Here is a 23,296-nt window from a genome sequence, read left to right as displayed (position 1 = left end):
TAATGCCAGCACTTTGGGAGGCTGAGGCAGGTGGATCACAAGGTCAAGAGATTGAGACCATCCTGGCCAACATGGTGAGACCCCATCTCTACTAAAAATACAAACATTAGCTGGGCATGGTGGCATGTGCCTGTAGTCCTAGCTACTCGGGAGGTTGAGGCAGGAGAATCACTTGAACTGGAAGGTGGAAGTTGCAGTAGCAGAGATCACACCACTGCACTCCAGCCTGAAAACAGAGTGAGACGCTGTCTCAAAAAAAAAAATAATAATAGTAATAATGCTGTAAACTACCTTGAAAACAGAAGCTCTTATTTGGAAATGTCATGGGAATTCAATATTTAATGTATTTTCTAATATTTTCCACTTTATTTTATTTCAATTATGTAGTAGAAATGTAATGAATCTATTTTCTGCAATCCCATAAATCTTCCCAAGTCTGCTCCTGTATGGTAGCATGCCATCCAAACGTGATTACTTTCTCTTATGCCATGATGTGAAAGAATTTCACTAACACTGAACAACGGATTGATGTCTTTAGAGCCATTCTTACGTAAATCATAACTCCCAGGTGGCTTGAAAATAATCACAAGTTATTTTGGCAATTATTACAAGAAACTCTTTTAATATTTTTAAAAATACGTTTGTAACAAATGGAAGAGATCCTTGAGAAGACTAAATTGAAGAAAAGTTGTATCATGTACATTTTACTTGTTTAGTACTGCTGTACACATTCTGCTTAGAAAACACCCATTTACAATGTCTCCATAGAGTAGTATCAAAAATATAAAACATTTAGTGATAAATAATACAAAATATGTGCAAGACCTGTATAATTAAAAGTATAAAATATTGCTGAGAATATTAAAAAGATGTAAATAAATGGAGAGAGACACTGTGTTCATAGATTATAAGATTGTTTAGATGCCAAAGCTCCTGGTAGTAAGTGTTGTGTTTGTTTATGTTTTTGAAAAATGTGGGAAGCTGGTTCTAAAATTTATATGCAGATGTAAAATTGGAGGACTTATACTATGTGAATTCAACACTTATCATAAAGCTATAGTAATTAAGGCAGACAAATAAGTCAATGGAATAGAACAAAGAGTAGAGAAACCAATCCACACATATATGCTCAACTGATTTATGGCAAAGTTACAAAGGCAATTTAGTGGCGAAAGGGTAGTCTTTTCAATAAATGGAACTGGAACAATTGCATATTCATATGTAAAAGTATACTTTTGATCTATTACCAAGCACCAAGAGCAAAAAATAAATAAAAATGGATTGTAGACCTAAATGTAAAACTTAAGGTTATAAAATCTCTAGACAAAAACATAAGAGAAAACTTCTGTGGTTTTGAATTAGCCAGTGATTTCTTAGAGGTGATAATATAACCATGATCTACAAGGTAACATATTTACAAATTTGACTTATTTAGTCAGTTTTAAGAGGATGGAAAAAGAGGCTGCAAACCAGGAAAACCGATGTGCAAATTACACATCTGCAAAGGCTTAAATGTAGAATATTTCACAAAACCTCAAAACCCCATAACAATGGAACACACAATCCACTTTAAAGTGTGCAAAATATTTGGGTAGACACTTTTTTTTTTTAATACTTTAAGTTCTAGGGTACATGTGCACAACATGCAGGTTGTTACATATGTATACATGTGCCATGTTGGTGTGCTGCACCCATCAACTCGTCAGCACCCATCAACTCGTCATTTACATCAGTTATAACTCCCAATGCCATCCCTCCCCCCTCCCCCCTCACCATAATAGGCCCCGATGTTATATTCCCCTTCCCATGTTTCAGTGATCTCATTGTTCAATTCCCATCTATGAGTGAGAACATGCTGTGTTTGGTTTTCTGTTCTTGCAATAGTTTGCTGAGAATGATGGTTTCCAGCTGCATCCATGTCCCTACAAAGGACACGAACTCATCCTTTTTTATGGCTGCATAGTATTCCATGGTGTATATGTGCCACATTTTCTTAATCCAGTATGTCACTAATGGACATTTGGGTTGGTTCCAAGTCTTTGCTATTGTGAATATTGCTGCAATAAAGGTGACATTTTAAGGAAAATAAACTGATGGCTAGCAAGAACGGGGAAAGATGCTCAATATCAGTATTTATGAGGGAAAAAAATTAAAATTACAATGAGATACCACTACAAACCTATCAGAATGGCTGAAATTAAACAGATTTACATATCATGTGTTGACAAAGGTATGGATTAACTGGAAGTTCTATATTTTGGTGTTGAGACTGAAAAATGATATCACCACTTAAAAATGCCTAGTAGTGATAGTTTGCTAAGAATGATGGTTTCCAGCTACAACTTAAAGTATAATAATAATAAATAAATTAAAAAAAAAAGAAAAAAGAAAAAAAAATGCCTAGTAGTTTCTAAAGAAGCCAAACGTTTGCTTACCGTATAATCCAGCAAGTATACAACTGAGTTTTTACACAAAACAGATTTAAAAATAAGACTTGTACATAGATGTTTATAGCTGTGTCCATTATAATAGCCAAAAAATGAAAGAAAGAAAAAACAAAAGTCCATCAAGAGGTGGATGGACAAACATGATACATTCAACAAACTATGGTACATTCATATGATGGAGTGTGGCTCAGTCATATAAAGGAATGGTCTACTGACATGCACAAAAACATAGATGAATCTCAAAATAGTTGTATCAAGTAAAAACTGCTACATTTTGTAAAGAAAAAATTATATGATTCATTTATATAAAATTCTAAATAATGCAAATTTACCTTTAGTGACAGAAAACAGTTCAGTACTTGCTTGGGAATGGAAGGTAATGATGAGGGGTAGAAGGAAGGGTTTATAAAGCAACAGAAGGAAAATTTTGGTGGGGGCTGGTGATGCATACATTCATTATCTTGATTGTGGTGTCAAAATTCATCAAAATTTTATGCTTTAAACATATAAAATTTATTAGATGTCAATTATACTTCAATAAAGGTCTTCAATTTTTATAAAATCACCATGTTGCTAATGACTTCCATATTAAGAAGCACAGCTCCAGAAGTTTGTTATTCCTTTCAAATCTTGCTCTCATCATTCTACTATAGAATTTTTTATGTCTATCTTTAATGCGAACAGAATTTTAGTGTCAACTTTGTTATTTTCTCTGCCTTGACAAATGCTTTATTATACAACCAAACTTCCTAAAATAATGGTCCTAGCTTGTTATTCCAAACAAAACATATCCTTTTCTATGTAGATTCTTTTTTATATAGCTGAAAACATTATAGCTGAGAAGAGTCTTAATAATATTGGAATATAGTATATTCATTTTATAGATGGGGAAATTGAGGTTTGGAAAGACTGACTTACCTATGTTATCAACAAAAATGATGCTATTGCTGGAATCCACTTCTCCATATTCTTTGTTCAAATTTTATTTTAGATTTTCTTTTTTTTCACTAAACCACACAGATTCCATATGTCCTCTTCTTGAAGCCCTCCAACACCTCTTGAGGGTGGATCTTTCCTACTTACCCAACCTTATTTATCCTTGCTTTCAAATATTTAAGCCTATTATGTGTGTTATAAATATCATCTCCTCTCTAGTTCTAACATTGTTGTCCGTATTTTACGTTATGGACACCCATTGCCTTTGTGTGTTGTATCTTTTCTCCATACTTTATTATATTTTCTGCCTATCTCCTTAGTTTTGTTCATTTGCAATTGGGTCTTAGTGTAGGTCAGTGCCAAATACTGCTTTCCCAAAATAACTTGTCTCCTCTTCTTCCATAATACAAGTATTATAGTCAAGTACTTGACTACTCAGATATACCCTATTATACACCTCTTTCTCCATTAAATGTAAACCCATTATTAAGTTCTCACTTAGTCCATTTTGGCTGCTATAACAAAATACCATAACCTGGGTAGCTTATAAACAACATGTATATATTCCTCAGTTCTGGAGGCTGGGAAGTATAACATAATGTGTTGGCAGATTCAGTGTCTGGTGAGGGTCCTGATCCTTACAGAGGGTGTCTTTTTACTGTTTCCTTACATGGTGGAAGGGGCTAGTTGGTTCTCCACAGTCTCTTTTATAAGGACACAAATCCCAGTCATTGGGGCCCTTTTTCATAATTCAGTTATTTTTGTAAAAGTCCCATCTCCTAACATTATCATTTAAAGGTTAGGATTTGAACATATGAATTTGGAAGGGAGACACACACGTTTAAACCATAGTAAGCGCTCATCCACGGAATTGGTGGAAGTGTCCCACTTCCTTGGTAAAGCCTGCCTTCAAATGATAATAGGCTTTAATAAACTCTTTTCTTTTAAGGGGGAATATGCATATATCAGCCTATCTTTGTCCTTGACAATGGTAATACTCAAGGAAATGGGAAAGTTAAAATCTGTGAAGTATTCCTATTTCTGAAAAACCACATGAAATATAATTCACTTGCTTCAAATGCTGTGAGAATAACAAACTGCTTCTTCCCCACCCCCAATAAGGTACTGCATTATTGGTACTGCTTTACTTTATCCAATTAATACAAGGCCAGAAGTCCTTCACCTTGTGGACTCAGCTTCTTTCTCTGCAGGGACCAATCATTAATGGGCCTAATAGTATAGTAATGGCCCCATTTTCTCCAGTAACTACAACTGGAAATCAGGCTTATTGCCTTAAACTTGAGGAGGGTCCTCAGCTTAACTATGCCAATAAACTATGTGCTTATGAAGATTCCACCTTTTGGAAAGTAGTGGAGTTTAGAGATTTGCATTAGAATTTCTTAAAATCTTCCTTCTAGATGAGAGCTATTAGGTGAATTATTTAACTTCCCTATTGTATTGTCGTGTAAAACAAAAAATACCTACATAGAGAAAATGTGAGAATGTAATAGAATTTTAGAAAAAGTTAACTTAAATTTACTTTTCCTGTTGTCTTAGAGTTTTAATTGATGTCCCTGTATTGATGATAATGGATGTTAAACAGTCACACATTCAAAAGAGTGATGCTGGTGCATCCTGCTAAGACTCTAAAAAGTGGCCAACAATATGTTCTAGACTCTCCAATCCATCCCCTACTTCCAGCCTATGTATGGGAGAAAGCTGCGGGGCCGTGATAGGGTTTGATCAAAGTCAGGAGTTCTTTGAAAACAGATATTTGTGTAACAGAGAATACGATGGTGTTTTCTACTCCCAGCCATTGGAGAGGGGAAGAGGATGATAATTCCCACATGCCAAACCCAGGACCATGAGAGGATTGGTGCCATTATAAAATCCCAGGAGAGTGAAAGATATCTAACAGTGTTCATATGTATCCCTCAGATTTTGGAAAGTAAAAATCTGGTGTCTGACTTGTTCAAAAGAATCAAAATTTAGAAGATAACGGGAGGTCTTCTGATAGCCTAGGAGTGAGGAATCAGTGCAAGGAGAGTTAAGCCACAGTCAACTACAATAAACTCAAGCTGTGTTAGATTCATTTTGAAAAGACCTGACCAAGATGCATACCTGAAAGGTCATGTGTGTGGGCAAACTGCTTGTTTTATGAACACAGTGTTTCATTTTTTTTTTCCTTGATGGCTCTTTATAGATAAATTTTCTCCCTTTTGTACAATGAAATCAAATAGAAAGAGATCATTTACAGGTTTCTTAGTTTAGGTTAATGATCAACTTGCAAATTAAAGGTAAGGTGTTAAATCAGAATAATACTTGATCATAAAAATAAAATAATGATACCAAATTTCTATGTCTGACATGATGCTGATTCCTAATATAAACAGGGAATTCATGTTTGACTCTCAATGACCATCACATAGTAGTGTAAATCCTTTAACAGAAATAGACTTTGTAAGTTTCACTTAATACTTATTTTATCTTTCCTTTAAAAATTAATCAGTTACTATTTTTCTACTGTTAATATTTTTGATAAATGGCAAAAATGAGTCAGTTTTTGCAAGATAAATAGTTGTTATTTCAAAAAGAAAAGGAACTTGAAGTTAGGAATAATTTTGTGATACTTTTCATATCATTCACAGTAGAATCACTGAGGATGGTTCAATAATAAAGAGCTTGTTGATTCAATGGTCTGTGGAATTGCATCAGCCTTTCATCTCATATTGATGTTAATATCGTGCCAAGATGATTCACATAAGAAGCCATGCACATGATTTTGTCTCTAATTTTGGTTCTGAGCCAAGTAATAAAACATTGTGAATCCAATCTTATCACTAGCATAATGGTAAATATTAGCTGTGAAATAAAAAAAAAACATTAATCTCATTAATTTTAGAGATCATGATCTTCAGTATAAAAATATTGCTTTAATTAATCAAATTGTATTTCAGACAATGTGAAAATACTTTCACTTCAACGGCATGAAGATTACATAGAAGAAAAAGCCAGATGCAAGTCCTTATTTTTCCTCATTCATTGAATTTATTTTCACTGTTATTTTTAAAAAATGGGTATGTATTAGGCATTTATATTTATGGGGTTTATGCGATATTTTCATACAAGCATAAGTTACTATTTTTTAAGAAGTGAAAGAGGAGAAAAATTAACACTAAAAGTGTTCCTGGTAATTTTCACAAAAACTTTATTCAAGACTCGTAATAATCTTACAAGCAAGTCTTTATTATCTCTGTTTTTATAGACAAAAAATTCTAAGTGTCATAGGTTAAACGATTTCACCAATTCAAAAAGGTAGTAAGTGATTTAGCAGGACTAAACATTTTTTCCAGATTCTAAATAGTGTGTATGATTTTCCCATAAATATTACGTATTCTTGAAGCTAAAGAGATTGTGGAGACAAAAGTGACTCCATCTTGATCTGTCATGTTGATTTCTGATTAACTTTGGTCCCATGAATGCCTCCTGATTCTTACTTTATTTACCGTCCTTATAATTCTTACACTTTAAGGACTTTAGTGTAAGAAATGTCAGTCTTCATGCTATTGCACAAATAATAGGCTATGATATGCATAACATTCTTGCCAGGTCTGGAGAGTTGTACATAATCGTCTTGCTGAAGCATTGTACCTTTTTTCCCTATGGCATATAAGCCTGTGGAATAAGCATAGGGAATATATTCCCTGTGGAATATAAGTCTGGGAAGTGACAGTGTAGAGATCTACCTGCCTTGTGGCCTCCCAAGGCCCCACTTCTGTCTCTAAGTTCCCACATTAAAACATATTTTACTGACAAACTGGATATGTCTGCCTCGTTCTTTGGTTTCTAGGCTCCTATGGTGTTTGGGGGCCACTTTGCACACGTGACCCTTTCACAGAACGGAGATATAAATGGGAATAAAGCTACAATCACAATTTAGGACTAATCAATATCTCTACAGGCAAAAGAAGGTAGAATTTCAATTGTTCCTTAGAACAACATGGACTGGTGTTTTCGAAAAAGCAAAGTGGAAATGATCAGGCAGCAGGGACTCTATGCAGAAAAAAGTAAGAAGCAAAAAAGAATTTCTCAGAAAAGCAGATTTGAAGCACAATTGTCATCAGTTCATAGGAGAATTTTGAAGGTAAATAGCTTAACGTTTATCACCTTACCCCTTCCCTAGAGTTCCAACCGCATATCACTGACACTCAGAAAAGTGATAAATTAGCTTTTACTCGCCAGTGTCTTAGATATTCCTTACCTTACAGTCCACTAAGAGCAAGTGTATCTCATATGCTGCTTTTATTTTTAATATATGGAGATCATGATCTTACTAGTTGGCAGCACAATGCATTTTGATATGCAGCATAGGGAATAATTGTCCTTTTGGCTGTCTATTATTATCTCATTCACAGTTTGCTATGTAACATCGCTCAATGCCTTGTATGGCACTGCAACCTTCTAAGTAACTTTTGACCTTTTAATTTGAATTTCAGATTATTATTATTTTTACTCAGATATATTATGGTTCTTAACATTTTCCTCAGTAGAATGATACTTTATCATTTTCTCTTAATTATTTCTTAGTTCTCTATCTTGTTGAAACCAAGTATTTGAAATGCAGGTAAGTCCATAATTAAACTCTGTGTGCCTGAAAGTGAAGAATCAGGGCAATTACCTTAATACATTCAACTCTAATGTAAATTTCAGTAATTAGTCATGTGTATTTGTTTAAGCATATGTAAACATAGAAAAGGTACAATAAAATATATTATTTTAATCTTATGGTACCACCATCGAATATGTGGTCTGTCATTTATCAAAAGTCCTTATGTGGCACATAACTCGCAGGAAAAGAGACTAAGAGTTGTAAAGCTGTCTTAGTCAGCTACACCTGCTATAAATAAATAAATTTAAAAAATCCATGCACTGCTTATAAGCAACAGAAATCTATCTCTCACAGTTCTAAAGGTTAGGACGTCTGAGATCAGGATGCTAGTATTGCCGGATTCTGGTGAGGGTCCTCTTCCAGGTTGCAAATTGTCAACTTCTCATGGTGTCCTCATGGGGCAAAAGGGGCAAGAGAGCTCTCTGACTTCTCTTTATAAGGAAACTAATCCTGTCTGTGAAGGTTCTGGCCTTTTAATGTAATCACCTACTGTAGGTGCCATCCCAATACTATCACAGTGGGGGTTAACATTTCAACATGTAAATTTTAGAGGGGTCACAAATATTTAGTACATAGCAAGGGGTGTATATTTTTGGCAAGGGTTACTTTTATTGCTATCGCAGGGATTAGTAAAAGCTATAATGTTATTGCTTTAATGCTGTAGTGTTTGTTGGTATTGGCTATGAATTATAGCATTTTGATTGTAGCACGTGTGAGCATTTTTATTGTAATATTGGGTGAACACAATTTCTGGACATTCCATAAATAAGACTTGATAGACAGTGATTCACTGTTCTGTTTGTTTGATAGCACTAGTTAATAAAGTGTGTTTTATTTTGTTGATTTGAAGTAGAAGTTGGCTGATAGGACTTAGAAGGTGTCATTGAGTCACAAGTGATACCCAAGACTCTGGTTTAGCTGGAATGAGTGTTGCTACTGGAGGTAGAATAGGAGGAGGAGTGCTAGCCTAAATGTTAATGTTCATGGTGATGTTACTAGGACTGACCTACCCAAATAGTCAACAGTGTGGTTCCATTATCCCCATACTGACTCATGTTATTTTCCTGGTGTACAGATTGCATGCTGTTTTCAGTCATATCTTGTCAGTGATAGGGTATAAATTACCAAGACTAACATGATTCTGCAGTGGATGTGTAGTTACCACTAGCAAAGGTAAGAACTTTTCACGTAAGAAGGAAGAACAACATAGTAGAGGTTAAAGTTGGAGGTCATCTTCAGCAAGAAGCAGGAGATCAGATTTTACCCTTGGTATCGACCAAATGATATTATCTGGTCTGGGGTGGGGGGCAATTATTTCTACATCATGTTGAATTTCTACATGTTGAATTTTCTACAAGAGACAAGAAAAAGATGAAATTATCCGGTGATATTCCTTTGGTGTCGGCAGTACTGCCAGGGCTCCCATGCAAATTGGTTTGCATTTTTCTGTGCAAACTAGAAATTGTGGTTGTGTCTATTGTGGGTGTATATACCAGCAGAGATATCAGTGTCTCTCCAGGTGGTCTCCTTATTGGCTGTGAATTTAAATATGATGTACTTATGCCATAAAACTGTGAACTTAATATTACTAGGTCTGTGGTGAGTATTTTTAACCACTTGGAAGGCCATTGTCATCCAAGTTCTCTCAATAGGCCCTGTTTTAAGGCCCATATTTCTTTTATGATACATGTTCCTGTAAAATAGTAGAGTAAGTGAAAATACCAAGAAATATTAACGTGTAATGTTGATTGTTCAAATAACCAAGAGCACCTGCAAGGCTTCTCCCATGCTTATAGCTTATGACATTTACTAATGGCAGTTGGCAGGCAATTCAAGCGCTGGTATATACCAATCTGAACAAAGAGGGACATGCAATTGTCCACCAAACCAAACGTGTACATAGTCATTGACTCAGAAACATGTACTATGGCATATTTAACCACATGCTGGGGTTGCTTCTGCCAATCTGATTTTAAGTAACATAGAATAATACTCTCCCCTGTCCAAGTTCCCCTGCAAACTTCATTGATCATAATGAGCCTATTCCAATAACTCTCCGCATCCAACAATAATGTACAGAGACTGATATCATGCAAATATCTGGACAATGATAAATTGAGCCCATAACCGATTTAGTAGACCCAAGTGCTCATATCATACATGCTTATTTTACCCTAACCTTTACCAACACTGTCTGCAATTGCACCAAACTATAAAAACCTTCATAGAGACACAGAATAGAGGAAGTCTTGTGGGCCTGTAAGAGAATCAAATGGCTTTCCCTCATCAGACCCTGGACGTTATTTCCTGCACTTGGATTTGGATCAAAATTCCAGTACCTTTTTACTTGGCAGTGGAAGCCCACCATGCCTCCTCCTTCCAAAGTTCTTGCCTCTATAAACCACACTAGCCACAACTCTCCAATGCTGCAAACGAGTTTTCCTAATAGTCTTCAAAGTACTAACCACTTTAGGGTCACACATTTCTGGGACAATAAGAATAGCATATGTACAACGTACCAAACACAATTAAAGAAATATGGTTATCCATGTGTAAGGTGTTAGCCACACAAATTAAATGACCCAAGGACTAGAACCCTTGACTGAATCTTACCATACATTAGCGGTCATTATGTTAGATAATTCCATAGTCCTAGATTTTTTACTGGCTACCAAATGAGGAGTCTGTACTCCAGTTAAACATCTTGCAGTATGTGGATAGACAGGAACATGCAGCAAAGGGGCCATAATAGCACTGTACTGCCCAAAGAGATTGAGCAAATTAAAGTCTTTTCTGAGATGTTTGCTTTGCTTTTCCTTAGTACATGGTCAGACAAGCTGCAAATTCCCTCTAAAATACTAGTTCACATCCTTTTAAGAGTCTGAATCTTAAAGATATTTCATCACTGGCTCTAAATGCAAGAATTAGATTGTAAAACAATACGAGACCAAGGAATGCGTTGTGATATACATAAGATAAGGATACCCTCTGTGTTATTGACCCTCTGCTGTTTACTTCTTCATAGTAAGCTGGGGCCAATTAGCTCAGAAGGCCTCCAGCATCAAACCCAAAGCTGTTTGTGGTTTTACACATAGCTCCAAAAAGCAGATTATAAACAGCAACTTAGGCTATCTTCTATGTGTATCATGCAAAACTGCATTTAACATCCATAAGCCATTGATAAAATAAACACTGTAGCTAAGAAGGAGCCTCAGCTGCTGCTGCCCTTTGGTGCTCTCCGACCCAAAGACCCCCTGCTGTGTTGCTGACTGATGTCCCCCAGACACATAATCCCCCTAACTGGTACCATATCCCGTGGGAGTTCCTTTGCCTTCTTCTCCTTCTGTGTCATAGCCTCTGGATGGTCGTAGGCTATAATGGTCTTCCCAAGCATGCAAACTTGTTAAACTGTTACCCAAATAAAGCTCATTGTGTGTTTCTGCCACTTGGCGATTATATCTTTTTCTCTGATCAGGCTCCAAGTCCCTTAAACTTACTATACTGGAGCCATAGGGAAATAGAAAAAGAGACCTGCAAATAATTAGTTGTATTTATTTTTTATTACAAAGTGGTCAGTTAAAATGCAAAGTGTTTTGACCCAAAAATCAGGAAGGGAGAACTTAGTCTGTAAGATCTAGGAAACTCAAAGCCAGATTATTTATTTTAATTCCTTCCAAAGGCTCAAGACTACTAGGAAATGGTCTTGAGCCTTTGGAAGGAATTCAAATAAATAATTAGGCTAATTGAAACTTATCATGTACAACATGATTACCCTACTTAAAGCAAATTACAATTAGAACACTTTAACTTGAGAAATAAAGTCCAAATTGGTGTAAATCTATAGCTAAAATAGATATCAAGAAAAAATTAAAATGTTACTTGTCTATTTACTTTAATTCCAGGTCCCTATAGTCATATTTAATTCAGTTCTGACCATATTGTAGAATAGATTAAAAACAGCTGAAGGCCACTTATGCTTTTGACCAGATGGATTAACAAGGATCAGGTTTACCCTCCTATAGGAATAAATAAAAACTAACCAAATATATAAAATGGTGACCCGAGAGAGTTATTATCAGGCAATAGATAACAGTGATTCTGAAAGATGAGAAATAATGAGGCAAGTCCTAGAATTACTCCAGTGTATTGCCTTGAGAGAGTTTCCAGATCTTGGTATATAGAGAGAGAACCAGATGGAGACTATGGAATCCTTGAGTTAAAGAGATGAAGCTAAGGGTTGAGGAATGACAAAGACACTAGAATTTTTAGGACAGCATACCATAGACTAAAGAGATATCCAGAAATAGAATTCTGGGGATCTATAGAGGATCACCGTTAAATATTCCATGAGTCTTGACTAGCAATATGTAGGAGGAAACTACCCAAGGCCAGGAGAAGAGCATGAAAGATTAGAAGAAGAATATCTAGCACTCATAGAGTTTGTGGAGTAGTGTCTGTTCCCACTAAACAGGATGGAAAATAACATAATTGACAGGGCATTGGGTAAAGTATACAGAAAAGTAACGCTTTAGCAGTGGAGAACAATTAGCCCTAGAATGAGGACTGCTCCAGAACCACCCAGCAAACTTCAAAAGCAAGACAAAAAGGGGTAAAACTCTTTCCAAGTAGTTAACTTCATCACAAAACAAAGCTTAAGAATATTTATAGGCCCAGCGCGGTGGCTCACGCCTGTAATCCCAGCACTTCGGGAGGCCGAGGCGGGCAGATCACGAGGTCAGGAGATCGAGACAATCCTGGCTAACACGGTGAAACCCCGTCTCCACTAAAAATACAAGAAATTAGCCGGGCGTGGTGGCCGGCGCCTGCAGTCCCAGCTACTCAGGAGGCTGAGGCAGGAGAATGGCGTGAACCCGGGAAGCGGAGCTTGCAGTGAGCCAAGATCTTGCCACTGCACTCTAGCCTGGGCAACAGAGCGAGACACCGTCTCAAAAATAAATAAATAAATAATATTTATAGAAACATAAAAATTTCCATCCTCCATAAAAGTAAAATTCAGGCCGGGCGCGGTGGCTCAAGCGTGTAATCCCAGCACTTTGGGAGGCCGAGACGGGTGGATCACGAGGTCAGGAGATCGAGATCATCCTGGCTAACACCGTGAAACCCCGTCTCTACTAAAAAATACAAAAAACTAGCTGGGCGAGGTAGCGGGCGCCTGTAGTCCCAGCTACTTGGGAGGCTGAGGCAGGAGAATGGTGTGAACCCGGGAGGCGGAGCTTGCAGTGAGCTGAGATCCGGCCACTGCACTCCAGCCCGGGCGACAGAGCGAGACTCCGTCTCAAAAAAAAAAAAAAAAAAAAAAGTAAAATTCAAATGTTTGAATCCAATGAAAAAATTAGCAGGCATGCAAAGAAACAGAAAAATGTGACCTATAATGAGGAGAGGAGAAAAACTAACAAAACTGTTTTCCATGCATTTAAAAAGAGAGAGAAAACGTTTAAAAAGACTCAAATGGAACTATTAAAGAAAAAACTACAATGTCAAATTTGAAAAATAACTTGATAGGTTAATGACTATGTAGAAATTGAAAAAATAATAAACTTGAAGGCATAGCAATACAAATCATCTATAATTTCACATAGACATTAACGAGGAGAAGAAAATGAACAGCATCTGTGAGCTGTGGTACAACTTCAAGTTACCTAATAAACCTGTAATTGGAGTCCCTAAAAAAGAGGAGTCCAAAAGAAAACTGACATAGTAATGGCTAAAGCTTTCAAATTTGGTGAAAGGTACATACCTGATGATCTGAGAAGCTCAGTAAATCCCAATGAAAGACTACTATACCAAAACACATAATAATCAAATATTTCAAAACTAGTGATGAGAGAAAATCTTTTAAAAAATCCAAAGGAAAGAAACATGTTATGTACAGAGGAAACAAATGAAGATTACATCAGCTGTCTCATCTGAAACAATGCAAACAAGAAGAGAGTAGATACAAATATTTAAAGATCTAGAGTGCTGCAGAAAAAGAAACTGTCAACCCAGAATTGTATAGCCCATGAAAATATCCTTCAAAAATTAAAAAAAAGAAAAGTGAGTTTAAAAAGGGAATAATAAATACAGTTTAAGGCAATGAAAAATTGAAATAATTAATCACTGGCATTCTCTCACCATCTAAATGTTAAGCTATATTTTTCAGGCAGAAGAAAAAGTGATACTTGATATAAACACAGATCTATGCCAGGGATTGGCAAACCATGTATCACAATCTGCCTAGCACCCTCTTTTTGTATAGCCATGAGATAGCCTGCTTTTTATACTTTTAAAGGATGATAAAGAAAAAAAAGAGAGAGAATCTAAAACAGAGACTGTATGTGACCTGTAACTCTTAATATGCTTACAGAAAACTTCAAATTCATCAGCTGTACAAATAAAAGAACGTACTGGAAATGTAAATGTGAATATGTGGAGAAAAAAATATACATCTATTTTTATCTAAATTCATTTAAAATATAGTTGACTACTTAAATATAGATAATAGCAACAAAATTGAAAGTGAAGTGTATCAAGTAGATGTAACAATAACAAACAAGTCCCAGCTGGGGATAAAAGGGAAGTCCATTATTTACCGTTCTTATAGTATAAGTGAGGTAATATAACATCATTTGAAGATAAAGAGTAATAAGTTAAAAATGTATTCTATCAAAATAAAGAGTTGTAGCTAATATGTTGACAAAGAAGGTAAAATGGAATCACAAAATTAAATAAATCCAAAAGGCAGAGAAATAGAAAATAATCAAAAGAAATAGAATAAATAATAAGTGGGAGATACAAAGTATACAGCAAACTGATAGTTTTAAACCTAAAAATTTCCATAGTCACATTTTATGTAAATGATCTAAAAAGTCAAAATGTACAAATAGAAAAATTAAAAGAGAAGAGTAGCATAAAAAAAAATACCACCTTTAAGAAAAATACTTTAAATGTAAAGATATAAATATTTTAAAAATGTATACCATGCTAAGACTGTCATACTATCAAAAGAAAGCTAAAGATTCTTTTTAAATATTAGAGTTCAGAGCAAAGAATATGGCTAGGGGTAAAGTGGTCCATCTCATAATAATAAAAGCATAAAGTATTAAAAGTTTAGATGTTTATGTATTTAAAAATGGTTTCAAAATAACAGAACTTAAGAATACATAAAGTCTAATAGGGTTTTAAGACAAGATAGATAAATTAATGATGATAGCTGGAGACTTTAATACCACTTTCTATATAAGAGTTTATTGAATAGTCAGAAAATCATCCCAGGTATACAGTAGTTGACTTGAACAATATATATTAATTGAAATTAGGTCAACTTACTTGATTGAATTTAATGTATAGAGTAGTCTACCCAATAAAATCAGAATACACATTCTTCTGATGTTGAATACAGGGAATTATTTGGGAAGTATTCATACTTTGTCATTTTTTGGGAAGAGTTTCTGCATGTAATAGTTTTACAAAGATTGATCATATGCTAGCAACTTTTAACAAATCAGCTATAATAACTAACAACTTTTAATAAATCCAAAATGATTCAAGTCTACTAAGTACATTTTCTGGCCACAATGGAATAAAATTTGATATTAAAGACAGAAAGATTTCTGAGAAACCCCTAAGTAGTTTCAAAATAAACAATCACTTCTAAATAACTGATGAGCCAGTGAGAAATCTGAAAGAAAATTACAAGTATTTCGACCTAAATGAAAAGGAAAAGATAACATTTGAAAAGATACATTATATATTGCAAAAGCAGTATATAGGAAAAATTTATACCACAGTGGTAAAAATTTTATAGCACTGAATTCCTATAATAAAAAAGAAGAAAGGTCAAAATCAAAATCAATAGTTTTTTTTTAGCATAATTAATGAAGTTGATTTTAACCTTTAACCAGATTAAAGGTTTAAACCTTTAACCTAATTAAAGATTTATTAGGAAAAGTGATATTAGTACAGTTTCTTTAGATACTAAAAGAATATTAGGAGAATGTTATGAACACCTTTATACAGATATATTTAACAATTTATATGAAATGTACCAGTTTTTTGAAAGACATCAACTACCAAAGCTTACCCAAGAAGAAATAAATTGTAGAGTCCTATATATAAAGGAATTACATTTGTAGGAACAAACCTTCCAACAAATAAAATTCTATGTCCAAATTACATCACCAGTGATTTCTACAATATATTCGAGAGAAAAATAATACAAATTCTAAACAAACTCTTCCAGAAAAGTGGAAAGGAATACTTCCCAAGTGAATCATGTGTGAGGAATTAACCTGACACAAAAACCTAGACAGAAACACTTCAAGAAAATTACATACCAAAATACTGCCTGATGAAAGTTGCAAAAAGCTAAAACAAAATCAATCAGAATACAATAATATGCAAAATGAATAATACATGGTGACAAAGTGGGTTTTACTTAGGAATGCAAAAAATGCATTGTAGTTCACCATATTAAATTATTTAGAAAAACGTCATCTCAATAGCTATGGAAAAAGTCATTTGACAAAATCTAGAATTCCTAATAAAAGTTTTCAGACAACTAGGCATAGGAAGGAGCTTCCTCAACCTGATAAGTACCATCTATGAAAATCTATATATCTCATCATATTTAATGGTAGAAGACTGGATGCTTTCTGCCTAAATCAGGAACAAAACAAGGAGGTCTACTTTAATCATTTCTGTTAAACATTTTACTGGAGGCTTAAACAGTGCAATAAAAAAGAAAAATGAAACAAAAATTGTCCAAATTGGAAAGGAAGAATTAAACTATTTTAATCCACACAAGGCATAATTGTCTTTTTAAAATGTTTGCTGGAATCTACTTAAAATCTAATAGAACAATAGTAATGCATATATGAAAGGATACACATAAATATAAATAATCTATTACATTTCTATATATTAACAATGAAAATAAGAAACTAAAATTTAAAAATACCATTTACAATAGCATCAACAAGTGGTAAACACATAGAGATAAATCTGAAAAAAAAATTGTGAAATATACGTATGCTGGAAACTACAAAAAAATTGCTGAAATAATTAAGGAAACATAGACAGAGAGAGATTACCATATTCATGAGTCAGAAGACATATTAATCATTGAAATGTCAATTCTCCCTAAATTAGTATATAGGTTCAATACGATTCCAATGGAAATTTCCACAAAAGTTTTAGTAGAGATTAACTAACTGATTTTAACATTCATGTGAAAATACAAAGGGCCTGGAATAATCAAAGCAATTTTGTTTAAAAAGAAATCCCACAAAACTCTCAGAAGAGACAAAGAGTATTAATACTATCTTTCAAACACAATGTAAAGCTACATCAATCCAGAGTATGATGTATTGATGTCAAGAAAGACAAATTCTTCAATTTACTTTATGTCAAAGGTATTTAAAAAACAACAGAGGCCATGTTTGGGTCATATTAGGAAGACATACTTGAAAATATCCAGAGTCTGGTGATACTCAATTGAAACTAAAGCTAAAATTTACATTAAACAAATTTATAAGATTGAACATGTATTGATACTAAAAAATAATAATTTTTGAAGCACCATGTTGTAGTAGACATAGTGTGCATACTATTACATCGTGGTACATTTAAATCTTGGCCCAACTGTTTAAGACTCACATCTAATGTTTAGAGCTCTTCCTATTCATAAATAATAGGTGATAACACCTCTTAAGGGTAGTCATTTCAACGTGAGAGGTTATGTCTGTCATAAATATCAGAGGCGTATTATCTAATAGTACGAGCTCAATAAATGCTGACTTTCCCAATTTTTTGTGTGTGAATAGTGAAGTCTAGAGTCTGTGCTTATCTCATGTGCTTACCCTTTATGACCAACATGTTACTTGGCAGAATTTCAACAAATGCCAGCTAAATTAAATCTTGAATCAAAATAATCCAGAGTTGCAAATAATTGCCAGAAAAAATATGCAAAAAATTGCAGGAAGAACAACACACAAAAAATAGAGAAGAATAGGAATAGAAAATGTCAAGTATTTTAGAGCAAAGAACATTTGCAAAAGTTGTTTTTATTTTTTTCTGGTTGACTAACCAGGAGACTAGAAACTAGAGTTTCATTGAAGACAGGTTTTTCATTAAAGTGTGGTATTTATTTATCATTTTTAGAAGTATGAAGTTTAATATCAAAATTGCAAGCCAGAAATAAAAACTGTGCTGCTACAGTCTGAAAAGTGAACATTTGTGCCCTAAATTCAAGGAATAAATTATATATAGCTAATCTTAAAACAACCAGGTTAGAAAAATAAAACTTACAGCGTTTAAAAATCTTAATATCCTTAAATGAATTACTCAACAACATTGCTATTTGGGGGAAAAAGGAACAGAAAACATCATAGCAAAAATGAATGTGATTGTTAATTTCTTTATCTCCATGTACTTCTAATAATGATGGTAAATCAATTTAACATCAGGTTAAAAACTGACTTTAAACTTTCTATCTGCAGGACACTGGCTATTTTTTATGTACATAGAAAATATAGTTAAAAACCATGTATCCAGATAAGGAATTCTAACAGAATAATCAGAACAGAGACTGTGGTCCAAATGATATTCACAATATTTCTGAAATTGAAGAGTTCATTTGCAATTTTAGATGTGCTGTTTTTGACTAACAGAATAGAAAAATGAGGAAATTCACAGTTACATAAAATTTCTGAGTTGAATAAATATATCAATTGAGAGAAAAAGAAATAACCCATATTTTTCATTGCTATGATAGCATTCAACTGCACACATGCATAAAAAAACTGTTCGATTTGGTTAACATAGTTTATATATTTATTTCACTATGAATAAAGTAAAAAACTTGTATATCTTATGAAGCATGTTTTGTACATAACATGTAGAGTAGTTTGGATTTTTGTTTTGAAAATAAGGAAAACACAAAGGATTTTAAATAAGAGTATTGCAGAATCAGGACTGTACTTTTGAAAATTCATACATAATGCATTGAGAAAAATAGAGAATATTAGTTAAAATTATTAATACATGAAAGAAAAGATAAAGTACTAAGTTAATACAGTGGTAGCAGTGATGGCAAGCAAGGGGAAGTCTGTTATATTTTGGTGTAGAGAAGTTATATGTGAACAAGAAAGTACATCTATTTTATATAACTCACAGGCTTCTAGCTTAAGAAAGTAGGTAATCACTGGTGTCTTTCACCAGCAGTGAATATAGGACAAGTATGTTATGGGGGAAGAGAAGCTTAATTTTATACCTGATGCATATGGGACACTCACGTATAAATGGAAGTTGAATATATAAGACAAATGCAGAAAATAGAGGCCTGAGCAGAAGAGAGATTCATCAGAAATAACTAGCATATTACAAGTAGAAATTCAGTGTTGAATATGGAACAAATTTTCCAAAGGAAGATGATAGAGTGAAGATAGATGACTAAGGAAAAAACTCTGGGTGTCACTAGCCTTTACCAGTTGAATGAAGAAACAAAAGAGTTACCATGTAGTTTCCAAAAAACCTGAAGAAGACAATTCTTAATGATTATGACAGAGACACTGAGATGTATTCATTAAACACCTATTTATTGAGTATCAACTATGATACAATTGATCAACTATATCAATTGTAGCAGATACTCAAGACACAGGAGATAAAATTAAAAAAGAAATGGTAAGAGTCTGCCCACAAAAAAGGTTTAAGTCTAGAGGGAAATAAAGTTAACTATATAAATATGTAACTTGGAGGTAAAGGGTGTGCATGAAATAGTGGAAGACAAAAACAGCTTAAATATAACTAAAAAATAAAGTGTAATAGAGCAAGGGCCATTAGTAGAGGTAATGAAAGAAGCTGAGAAATTAAGAAATAAAACAATTGACCACATTCTCTTCTAACTCTCTTCTATTTATTTCTCCAATGGATAATTATGGAGGAAGTGTCTATAGCACAGGCTGAGAATTAAATCTGATGGAAAGAAATAATATTTATTCCCTTTCAATTTAGGTAACAGAGAGATCTCCAATGATGATGGTGCAAATTCTTGTTCGCTACATATTAACTACGCGGATATTAATTAACCTCTGCAATATTACCTAACCATTTGAAACTTCAGTTTCATTATTTTTTTAAAAAGATGCCAATGTGAGTATCTATCTGATATTAAGTAACATAATTATTGATAATGACTCTTTTTAGCACAATTCTTTGAATATATTAACAGATCAGTAAAGAGTATTATTATGCTTTTTATTGTTTCTGAGAGTGTAGTTGAAAAGGAGAACACATATTTCTCTATGAGAATAAAAATTTGAGAAAATTCATGAATTGTAAATTATCATTCAATAATTAGCAGAATGTTCACCAGAGATGGGGATTTGAAGAGGGTAATGAAGTATAAAAGAAAAATTGAGAAAAGAGACTAATAGGCAGGGTCAAATGTCCTGATGAGAAATTAAAACATTAAGTTCTTAAAATACATAAAAATACAGAGTTTATTTTTCCTTGGGTTTCCTGGACATCTTAAGTGTAGGAAAAGAGACTTTTTTTTTTTTTTTAATCGTTTGCTTGTTTTGTGGTTATAAAGAAATATCTTGTGAAATGACCATTCTTAATTATCAAATAGAAGGTTATCTATATTCTCATTAGGTAATTATCAATATAGCATACAGTTGAGGGTGGTATTGCAGAATAATATGTAACTAGAACATTTTGTAAGCAGTATGAGTATTTTAAGTATGGCATTGACGATTTCCAGCATAAGCCAGTGCAGGTTCAAATGTATCCCAGAAACTCTGTAGTAGCTCTGATCCCCTTAGTAGTAATTGGAGAAAGATGCATGAACCAGGAGATGAAGGGTACTGAGAGGAAGGGCGAAGGCACTATAGGTAAATGTAGATAGTAAATGTTCTAACTTCTCTCTCCCTCTAAATTAACAAAGATTTATTAAGTACCTTTATTAAGTGATTGGGACTATTTTAGGCACGGTTTATATACAAATATACCAAAAGAAGCTTGTATTCCAATATTTAGCAAACTGGCTATCTTTCACTGTTGTGTTTGTGATGTATTTTAGTCATAACATTAACAGAAAATACTAATTTTAAAAATATAATTTATAGTGTGATGCAATCTGTTGTGCACTTTGATAACATCTTAGCATTACAATTATTTTCTAGAAGAATCCAGTTTCAATTTTATATGGAGTTAAATAGAAAACTAAGCATAATGCAAAATAATTTACCTTAGCAGGAACTCAAAGATTTTATCCACTGCTGACATTTTATATGAAACTATGAAATGACTTAGAAAACATTTCAATGAGCTATCATTCCTTTTCAAAGAAACATAATACTCAAATATATCACTTCATAATTTTTTTTCATTCAGAGATTAAGAAAAATAGAAAACATGTAGACACATAATTCTTCAAAGTATATGTGTTACAAATCCTTTCTAAATGAAGTACATTTATAGTTTTTAAAATGCAATTTCCTTGAAAACATTTCGATGCAGTATTTCTTCTCTTTCCTTTTAAATTGCCATCTTATGAATAAATTTATCTTCAGTACTGAAAGCTAGATCAAAACATTTAGCACCATAAGATCAGACTAGACTACGTATGAAAGTATCTGTAATAATCCATTGTAGAGTACTAAAGAAGTATTATTCATACTCGCTACTGTATTGCGAATTATGTGCAAGCACAGTTCACTGAGCAAAGTCAATGTTCAGTCATTATTAGTAGAGTGATTGAGCAGATATCAGTTCCATTTTGTGGTCTGTTACTAAGTGTTTTAAAAATATCAATAATAAAATCATACAGTCGAAATTTTGATGAGCTAATTTGCATGTTTATTTTCACAGAAATTTATAAACATTTAATGATATATAAAACTAAAATAGTAAAACACATTGACTAGTCCAAATGTAGAGTTTGCATTATGAAATCAGTTTTTTTTAAAATTTTTCTTCATAACCATTCTGATATCCCTAATCTTTCTTCCATGCAGTTCTGTTTCCAGAGGCCTATATCCTTTCTTTCTAGTTCTCTGCCTGCCCAGAGATTGTACATCTTTAGAGATGAGCAAAACTCTGCACTCTGCAATATCAGCTCCCTCTGACTAATCAAAAGTTAACGTGGCCCAGGTTTTAGTTTCTCTGTTAAGTCTTGTTGGAAAGTAATATAATAAATCTTATTACAAGATACAGCTGGTTATGTATACATTATATCTCTGGAGAAGTTTTCATTTTAAGAGAAAGGTCAAGGATGCCTTAATTACAAATATTGCATTTTTGGTTATTTAAATAGTATCTGAGGAAATGGTGAAGATATACAGGAAGTGAAGAAAGATGCTCGTAGCTACCACGTGTGAAAGATTATCTCAGTAAATAGAATTGGTTGCATATTCATCTATTACAATAATACCAAAAAAGAAGATATATATCTTCAAAGTTTAAGAAAATTCAGAATTTTTATAGTCAGCAAAATGACTTAACAAAGATAATGACACAATAAAGATACAAAAATTAGTATTTTAAAATAGAATTCTGATAGGAAAAGTGCTAATTTTAAAAATTATGTATGTAAAGGTGAGGTTGCTGTTAAACATTTTACACCAATAGAGAGATCAATTGGAATATTTTATATAAAGAAAAGAAATAATGGCTTAACTTTGTCAATAAAGCAAGCATCTAGTTGTGTTCTCTTGTCTTACTCTCTTTACTTCTATTGCACTCGAAATGATGGCAGAACTTTTGATTTATCACACTTTTAATTGGTCTCCTTGGTGACATGTTCCATATGCTTATTATTCATTTAGTCAAACTTCTCTCTGAGTTTACTATGATACCTGAATACTAATGTTTCTATTTCCCAATCCTTAATATATCATTTATTCAAAGACAGATCCAGTATAAAGTATCTCCTTTTTATTATTTTCAGAAACCCCTATCCCTATTTTTCACATTTCTTGCAGAATCACTGGAAATATTTTTTAAATAACAAATAGTATAAAAATGACACTCAAAACCTGGGAAAAAGAAGTAAATTATTTGGTTGCTCTGATGCATTTGAAACCATTATAAGAATGTGTTTTCTGGCTGGGCACGGTGCCTCATGCCTGTAATCCCAGCACTTTGAGAGGCCAAGGAGGGAGGATCACTTGAGGTCAGGAGTTCAAGATCAGCCTGGCCAACATGGTGAAATCCCGTCTTTACTAAAAATATAAGAATT

The 23,296-nt window shown here is 33.5% G+C and overlaps 1 long non-coding RNA gene across 1 annotated transcript in view; it reads left to right on the top strand.

The window, feature by feature from the left end:
• LOC123572393 (uncharacterized) overlaps window positions 1-22,763 on the top strand; it is a 41,841-nt gene extending 19,078 nt beyond the window's left edge. Inside the window, exons 2-4 of the long non-coding RNA XR_006696935.2 lie at window positions 6,341-6,460; window positions 7,345-7,527; window positions 22,074-22,763. This is a non-coding gene — a long non-coding RNA (uncharacterized lncRNA). The remainder of the gene's footprint in view (window positions 1-6,340; window positions 6,461-7,344; window positions 7,528-22,073) is intronic.
• The last annotated feature ends 533 nt before the right edge of the window (window positions 22,764-23,296 follow it).

The sequence above is a fragment of the Macaca fascicularis genome, chromosome 1 (genome assembly GCF_037993035.2).
Source record: "Macaca fascicularis isolate 582-1 chromosome 1, T2T-MFA8v1.1".
Taxonomy (NCBI): Eukaryota; Metazoa; Chordata; class Mammalia; order Primates; family Cercopithecidae; genus Macaca; species Macaca fascicularis.
This window is presented reverse-complemented; position numbering and strand designations above follow the sequence as displayed.